We start from the raw sequence: 8,276 nt of genomic DNA, 5'->3' as shown, positions 1-8,276 counted from the left end.
TTCTTTTTGAAATATATTGGAAAATTTGAACACTGATCATTGAAGGCTGAAAAATAAATCCTAAAATGTTTAACATTTCGAGTCATTTCTAAGTGGCTTATTTTATGCCTATCATTCAAAGGCCATAAGTGGGGTTCAAGCCAAACATTTTTTTTTTTTTCTTTCAGGTCAGGTAACTCACAAATTGCATGGTAAATACAGGAGAGCACCACTGGGTGGGGGGAGGAAGGAGGTGAATTTAGGAACCCTTGAATTTTAATCAACTCATTTAGAAAACAGCAAAATAACAGATTGTCATTGAAGTACGATAATTCAGTTCTTCAGGAAAGGTTTTTATTGAGTCATATTTTCTTTCTTATAAAGGGAAATACAGGATCTAATATTATTCAGGTCTAGGCAATTTCCCAGCAAAAGTTGCTGAGATAGGAATACCTGTGATGGCTTTCATATTTGTGAAGGTGAAATCATTTCAATTTGGAAGTATCTGCAAATATTGGAAGAAGGGGGTGCAAATTATTTCCAGATCCAATTTGAAAGACTCCATGCGCTGTGCTTTTTCTCCTGGATCTATTTGTATTGTTCCAACACAGATAAAGGTAATCAAAGCTTGTGTTTTGCTGTATTTGTTTCAAGAAGTATTATTTCCACAGGCCTTAAAAAGTATTATTTTATTATGAGCCAAATTTCTATACTGCATCACGATGTTTTATAAATATTTATTCGTATTTTGTTTTCCTCATGAGACCACAGTCTTCTCGAGGTTTATGTCTGTGTCTTTCTCAGATTATAAACCAGTGCACATGTGGGTCTATGTGCTGTGTGGTGAGATAGCACTTTTTTTCTTCGGCAAGATGAATTATTGATATGCAAAGCTTGAAGGTTACTGAGAAAGAGGGGGTGGTAAATGTCATGGGGAAATGAAGTAAAAGAAAGGATACAAATTCTTATCTGTTCTGCCAGCAAGTCTTGCTGAAAGACTCAGGTTTTTCTAACCAAGATTCATATGCGAGGCAGGCTTCTGAGATAAATATTACCACATGTCTGGGAGAAAACAAGGCTTCTGCGATAAATATTACCACATGCCTGGAAAAAGTCAGGGCTAGCAGGCTGGGCCCTGCACTGAGTTAAGTGGTTGTGGAGAAAGATGATTTGAAAGGGCTGCATTGAGAAGGAAGCAGATGCTGGGCCCTCTCCTGCTGCAACCATGTAGATGCCCTGGGAGAAACTGACTGCCCAGCAAATATTAAGAAATGTGATGCTAAAGAGCATTCTGGAATGAACCACTCTTAATAGAATATAACCTAAGAAAGTTGTCATCTTATCTTTTTCCTTGAGGCACTTCGGTAGTAAGACAATTATCTCAAATAATGGCAGCGAAAACAGCGATAGGATAAAGTTCAGCTAGGACGTAATTGGTGACTCTTACATGTTTGCAATCTGGTGAGTGCAGATGGGATGAGCAGTGACAATGCTCTGATGTGCAGGTTTTAGCCGTGATACCAGGGCTTGGCAGTGGCGGGAGTCAGGGCAGAGTGTGAACCATTCTGGAGCAACCAGGACGTAATAACAGCAGCAGAAATACTTCAGAGCCTCGTCTTCAAGGGACTGGCACTTAGGACGCAAGAAGGTTTTCCAACATGTATTGCAGCAGATACAAAGGAAGAGAGGTTTGTTGTTGTTTTTATTTTTTTTTAGGACTGCTCTTGTGTCTCTGTCAACACTGGGCTTCTTGTATTATCAGAGACAACACCAGCATTGAAGGACTCTGTAGAGAGCCCACCACGAGATTAAAGTCAGTGAGTCCATGTAGTATAAAAGCATGTACGAGTTCCATATTTACAGGCAATAAAACAAAATACACAAGCAACACACACACACACAAAATTCAACGGATATATCGACTCCCTATATAGTCATGGCTCTGGAGATGCAATATAAGTTTGATACTTTACATAGAAAAACTTTGGCAGTAACCTCGTTTGCTTGAAAACACTGAACTCAAATGACCCTCTTAGTTTGTGAATCAGTATGCATGCACGACACTGCAGGACCACTCGTGACTCTCTGAGCTGGCAGAGTTAGCGCCCCCATCCCAATGTTACTCCCCTTTTCCCTATCCTGTCAAGGCCCTTTGTCTTCCCTAATGGTCCACATATATCTAAATTCACTCCTACTCTCTTCTGATTCCCTACTTCATCTTTATACCACTGAACAATCACTATCAAAGTACATATTTAATAAATATACCCCAAATGACTAGGAAATTTGAGATAATCATCACTTTTCATAACAGAATATTACATTTGTTATTCTATTATTAGATAAATTCTTTTCTAACTCTCCCAGAGAACTTAAGCATAATTCGCATAATTGTGTCTTTAATTCTCTCATTACTGACTGTATACACTACAATTGTAGTACTCATGATGTTATATGGTAATACCTATTTATTTCCTATTAGACTAGTTCTTTAAAAGTAGGGACGATACCCTACCCTGATTTTAGTACTTACTGCATTTATCACAGTGACAAATCTATTGTGAGTGTTTAATAAATAATTTGAATAAAACCATATTACCTAGGGTTTGTGGATATTTTCAATCAACAATAATGAATAGCTTTTTTTTTGAATATTGGTATGAGAACTTTGCTATTTAGTTGATAATGTTAACAGCTGAGAAAAGATAACTGATATTTGGGAAGGCTAGTCAGTAAAATGTGTCTATTAGTCTAGTCACCCTTCTTCAACAACTACCTTAGATGAAAGAGATCACCTAGATTACATGAGATTTGATTTGGAGTAGATAGAGGTTTGGGGGGATGACAAACTTATGCAATTAAGGGCACCCTCCTTTAGACAAAGAAAGCAAATTGAAAACACAAATTTGTACAGAGACTTAAAAGGGGCCCAGGTCCATGAGGGGCTCTGAAATTTAGGTCATTTGCATGGTAAATTCTCCCCTCTCTGGGACGTATAAAATTACCTTAATAGAACAAGATGCAATGCATTTTCTCAAATATACATAGTTTCAGTATAAGAAATAGTCATATGTGGAATATAGAAAAATTTTTTTATTTTGAGGGGAAGGAGGGATACATCTATTGAAAATATTCATTGCTTTTGTTCGAAATTCCTTATGTAAAACTCTACTAGGAATTTTATTTCCCTTCAGAACCCAAAGCAAGATATAGCCTATTTCTAATTTATGAAGTTTCTGTTTCTTACTAATAAAGAAAGAGAACTTCATGACACACCAAGAGTCTTCTTTTCTTTAGAAGCCAGGAAAGGATATAAATGATGGATTCAACTTGTTGTACCTCCTTACAGCCTTAGTTTTCCAAATCATTTTTCCTTTTCCTTCCTTCTTTTTGATCACTTGTGTTTTCATCATTTCTTTTTTTTTTTTTTTAAGTTTTCTAATCTTATTGCTTCTGTGTTTATGTGTAAGTTACTTCAGATCAGCTTGTATAAATAAACAAGTAAAGTCGAATTATTCACCTAGGAACCTAGCAGTTGAAGAAAAAAACAAATGGAGGTAGAAAAGATAGGAATCATTAGAGATGGTGTATATGAACACAGCTATTAAACTTTCGCATCTCCATTCCTCAACTCTAATCACTCAGCAGAAACCTTTACTCTCCCCCCTTGTAATGGGGAGACAGACCTAGGGTCAGTGTGAGAGGCAGAAGGTGTGGTTACCCTTTCTGCTGTGATTCTTGTAAGGTCAAGGCTTGCAGCAAAATGTACTTAACTGGAGTTTCAAGGAAGCTAAAACTCAACACACGGGAAGATGAGAGTCCAGCTGGGTTAGATGAGATTCGGAAAGTTACCGAGGCAGAGAAAAGTTCCAAGACAAAGAAGCCAAAAACAAAGAAGTCAAAAACAGGTGACTGAAACCAAAGACACCAGAGTGGTGAACTGGGAACAGAGAGCAAGGCATGGGGGGAAGAGATGGGCTGAACCGGCGATAACCCATGATTGACTCCCTTTTCCATCTGTCCTGTGATGCACAGGCAGGTCAGTTTCATTTAAAGAATTAGTGTGAGGAAAGATTTAGGAGACATAGTCCATGTAGTTTTCAGAGTCCACCACAGTGTTATTTCTAAGAGAAATTAATTTCGACATTTGCGCAAACTAGAAAAGGCTTTCAGAAATGAGTTAGCTTTTAGGCTGTCTGAACAGCACTGTGATCTTCAACTCCATCTGCTTTCGGAACGCTTCCTTGATGAATCTAATTTAATTTCCAGTGTTCCTTCAAGCTCACCTGGGCTTCTCACACATTAGTGATATTATATGTTTTCACATCTACCCTTCTACCATAATTATGTTTTTAAACATCTTAAAAACAAAGACTATGACTGTCTGTCAGTGTAGTTTCTAATTATTAGATTTAAAAAAATTCTATATAACAAGATTTTGTTTTATTTTACATGGTGTTAAAAAACCACACTGACATTTATTCTCATTCATTATACACAAGAAGTCAGAAATAGAGCATTTACATTAGTACCTCCTCCTGTTTTTTGAAGATGAAAAGTCTGCGACATAGATTAATTTACTCATCTATAGTCACATAGCTATAAATAGATCTAGGACAAGGACCATAAGTTTCTTAAAGTTGAAAGTTCTGTCTTTTTTGATGGGGGAGTTTTAATTGAGTAGTTTTGACTGGAATACCTTAAAGTTCTAATCTTAGCCACTGTGAACACAAAAACCTAGGATCCAGGGGTACAACCCAATCACGCGTTCATTCAGCCTTTCAGTCAAAATTAGTTGAGCAGGGTCTGTGTGCCAAGCTGAGAGCTAGTTACTAAAAACTGAGCTTGCATGCTAATTAGGTGGCAAGTCCGAGATTAGAGTCTATCTTCTTACCTTTAGAATAATGACAGAAAGAGTCAACTCAAAAAGTCCAATGCTAGCATGCAGGATTCTACACCAAAGCGAAGCATACGGTGTGCTTTGGATGTTAATGCCACCATGTTAACCCAGCACCAATGAACAATGCTTGGATGCACATGGCCAGGTCTGGAATCGTCCTGATGTCAGCAACAGGGAACAGAAAATTGGCTCAAGAGCCACAGACATCTCCTCAGCATCATGCGGCTGCCGTCAGCCTTGGAGATGGTACCAGTCCCAACTATTTCTGCAGCTGCGTCTGCCAGCTATGCTTCTCTAAATGTTCACAGTTCTTGCTTTGGAAGTGAGCTCCGTAGCAGGTGGAATTTAGGGAAGCCCTAAAAGTTTGGTGGGGTGGATCTAAACAGTAGGCAGATTTGGTACATCTGACATTAATCAGCAGACTGTGCATAAGTCAGTGGAGAGAGTGGACGAGCTTGTTCCCTCTTCTCGAAGGGAGACTCTGTTTCAGTGACAAGACTATGAGCTGTGGAATACAGGAGAGTTGGGTCTACACCCTGACTCTACTATTTACTTTGTGGCCTTGGGCAGAATTTTCAGAAGTTCTGATAGTCGATGTCCTCATTTGGGTAAATGAATATAACTACACTTTCTCTCCAAGGCTGTATTAAAGATTAAATTCATTTGGATGTGAATGATGTATAATTAAGAGGAAGGAAAAAATAAAGACAGCAAGTTGTTGATGAATACGTGTAACACTCTCCCATTTTGTTTCAGATGAGAATATAAGGATACAGAGACAGATTAACGGAGTGCGTTCTATCTGAAAGACACTCGAAAAAGTCTGGAAGAATCTAGACTGAAAATAGGAGTGAGGTGGGATTGAAGGGACCTTAGGCAGAGGCTTTTATTTCATATTTTATAAGTATTTCAAATAGTGGTGAGATTGTGAGGGATTTTTACTCTCTCTGTGTTTCACGTAAAGATAAGTAAGAGGTACAACACAGATAGCACATGTAAAGATCCTGGGTCACACTACATATTCTCTATAGATTCCTTTTTTTTACTTTTGCTTTACGGTCATCTAAAATATCCACACTGCCATCCCTGGTTATTGGTATCTTCTAAGACAGATGCCACGGAATCATTGAATCTGGGAAGTTGGTAGAGTATAGAATTTTGAGGAAGCAGAACATATTCCTAGGAAAGAGAACGTAGTATTCAAGGCCATTTAAAATAATCCAGCAATTGGTTTAGTCATCTTCTGCTTGTGTACTGAAGATGCCTATTTAATTGTCATCCCAGAAAACCCAAGAGTAAAATGCAAAGAAGAAAAGATTTAGAATCAAAACAATTGTGCTCTAGTCCTAGATCCGCAACAGAAAATCACTAGTCACTGAAACCATACATCCTAACATTTCTAATCTGAACAGTTGCTTTGATTTTTCTTCTCTTTAAATGATAAGCTGAAAATCTTTGTCATGTAGTCCAATGAGATGGTGAGTTTCAAATGCTTTCACTCACTCATTAATTTATTTACTCATTCATTCGAAGTTGTTTGAGGACCTAACAAGGAGTGCCAAGATAATAGAGGGGAAAGCCCAGCGGAGGAGGAAGCCACCTTACAGTACACCAGAGTAAAAGTCATAGTTATTCTGAGCAGAGAAAATGACTAGCTACCAGGAAGAATTGCTTTCACTTTGCAAACTTTGAAACATTTTACAAAACCTAGAGGTTTTTATTATTTCTAATTGGCTTGTATATCTCCCAAGGAAAGGTCTACCTGTGAATTGCCAACCTATTATGTTTTACATTCAGCTAAGAAAAAGGAGACATTTTTATTTTCTTTCTGTAGTTCTTCAAGTGCTCTTTATAAACAGTTCAACAGATGAACTGTTTCCTCCACTCTCACTCCACAGACACTTCTGTATCTCTTCTACTCTTTATTCCTTTCTCCAAAATGTTCTTGTTACTTACAATTTGGCCTATAATCATACTCCAATTACTGGTGTGAACTGATACTTTTAAACCATAACTCTCTGCAAATCAAATGTCCTCCCACCACACCAGCTCCAGGTAATTGGGATGATCACTTAACTACAGAGTTTTGCTACCAATTAGAATGATTTTACTGTACGAGGCATGAGATGCAGTTTCTCTGTCAACTCATCTCTTTCTGTTAGTCAAGGTCTGAAACCAAACAAATTACTGTGGCCATCACTATAAGCAGACTTTCTGTCTAGCCCTTGATCAGACTCACAGATTTCTGTGCAAGCTCAGGAATATTTCTCATTTCAAACAGCATCACTTGTGAAGTAAAAATCAGCGCCTTCAAACAGAGAGCCTCTCAAGGCAGAGTTAGTTAATACGCCTTTAACACACCTCAGGGAGTGAACTCTAGGCCCCTGACCACTGAAGCTACAAACCTGCTGGCTTCTAATTGCCTAGATATATTATAGTACTCCCTTGTAATATAACAGTTTTTAAGTTGGGGGAGAAGTTTCCCTTCTCATTAATCACATTTGACAAAGCAAAGGGGGAGCCAACCTCTCTTACAACACATAGGCAATAAAAATCCTTTTTGTGCTGGTTGTTTTTATATGTAAACAACTTTTTTTCTACTCTTTAATTGTATGAAGCTTACAGCTCAAAATAAATACCCTGATTTAACCATCTGGAGCTAAACTGACATTGCTATATGACTTTTCAGTAGCTTCTGCCATAATACATTTTTCTCTTGAGCATGTGACTAAATTACCATTTTTTTTTATGTGCATGAAGAATTCAGAGTGGATCTGAGACACTCAACTTCCAATAAGTTTCTTATTTATTAGCATCATTACTTATAAAGTGGTCCATTTCTTGATGATATAATCAAGGAATAGACAACTTTTTGTATCTCTAACATTTATGATAAGTGGTAAATATAATTTAAAAAAATTTTCCGCCTAAATCTTATGCTCAATGCAGGATGGGGATAGGGACAAGATCAACATAATCCTAGTCCTGCTCTGCTCCCCTCTTTTCCCTATTTTAGCAAACAGCATCACCATTCACATAGCCATTCAAGCCAAAATTCTACAGTTTTCATTGATTTATCATTTTCCCTTCCCCGACTCTCTACATCCAGTCATCAGTAAATTTATGCTGAGTCTACCTGCATGACATTTTCTGAAAGCAACTACTTTCTCCATCTCTACCACCAAAAAAAATTGTCCCAGTCACCATAATCTCTCACCGAAAATGTAAGAAGAACCTCTGAACTGTTCTTCTTCTTTGTGTCTCTGAAATTCATTCTCCAATAATATCTGATGATTCTCTAAGACCTTATTATTCTAAAGACTGATTCTGAATCAGTAGCATCGGCATCAACTGGGAGCTTGTTAGAAATGCAGAATATCAGTCCCCACCCAGACCT

Source organism: Pteropus alecto, unplaced genomic scaffold (genome assembly GCF_000325575.1).
Source record: "Pteropus alecto unplaced genomic scaffold, ASM32557v1 scaffold98, whole genome shotgun sequence".
In the NCBI taxonomy this organism is placed as follows: Eukaryota; Metazoa; Chordata; class Mammalia; order Chiroptera; family Pteropodidae; genus Pteropus; species Pteropus alecto.
The sequence above is the reverse complement of the archived record's forward strand: the minus strand, read 5'-3'. Positions refer to the sequence as shown.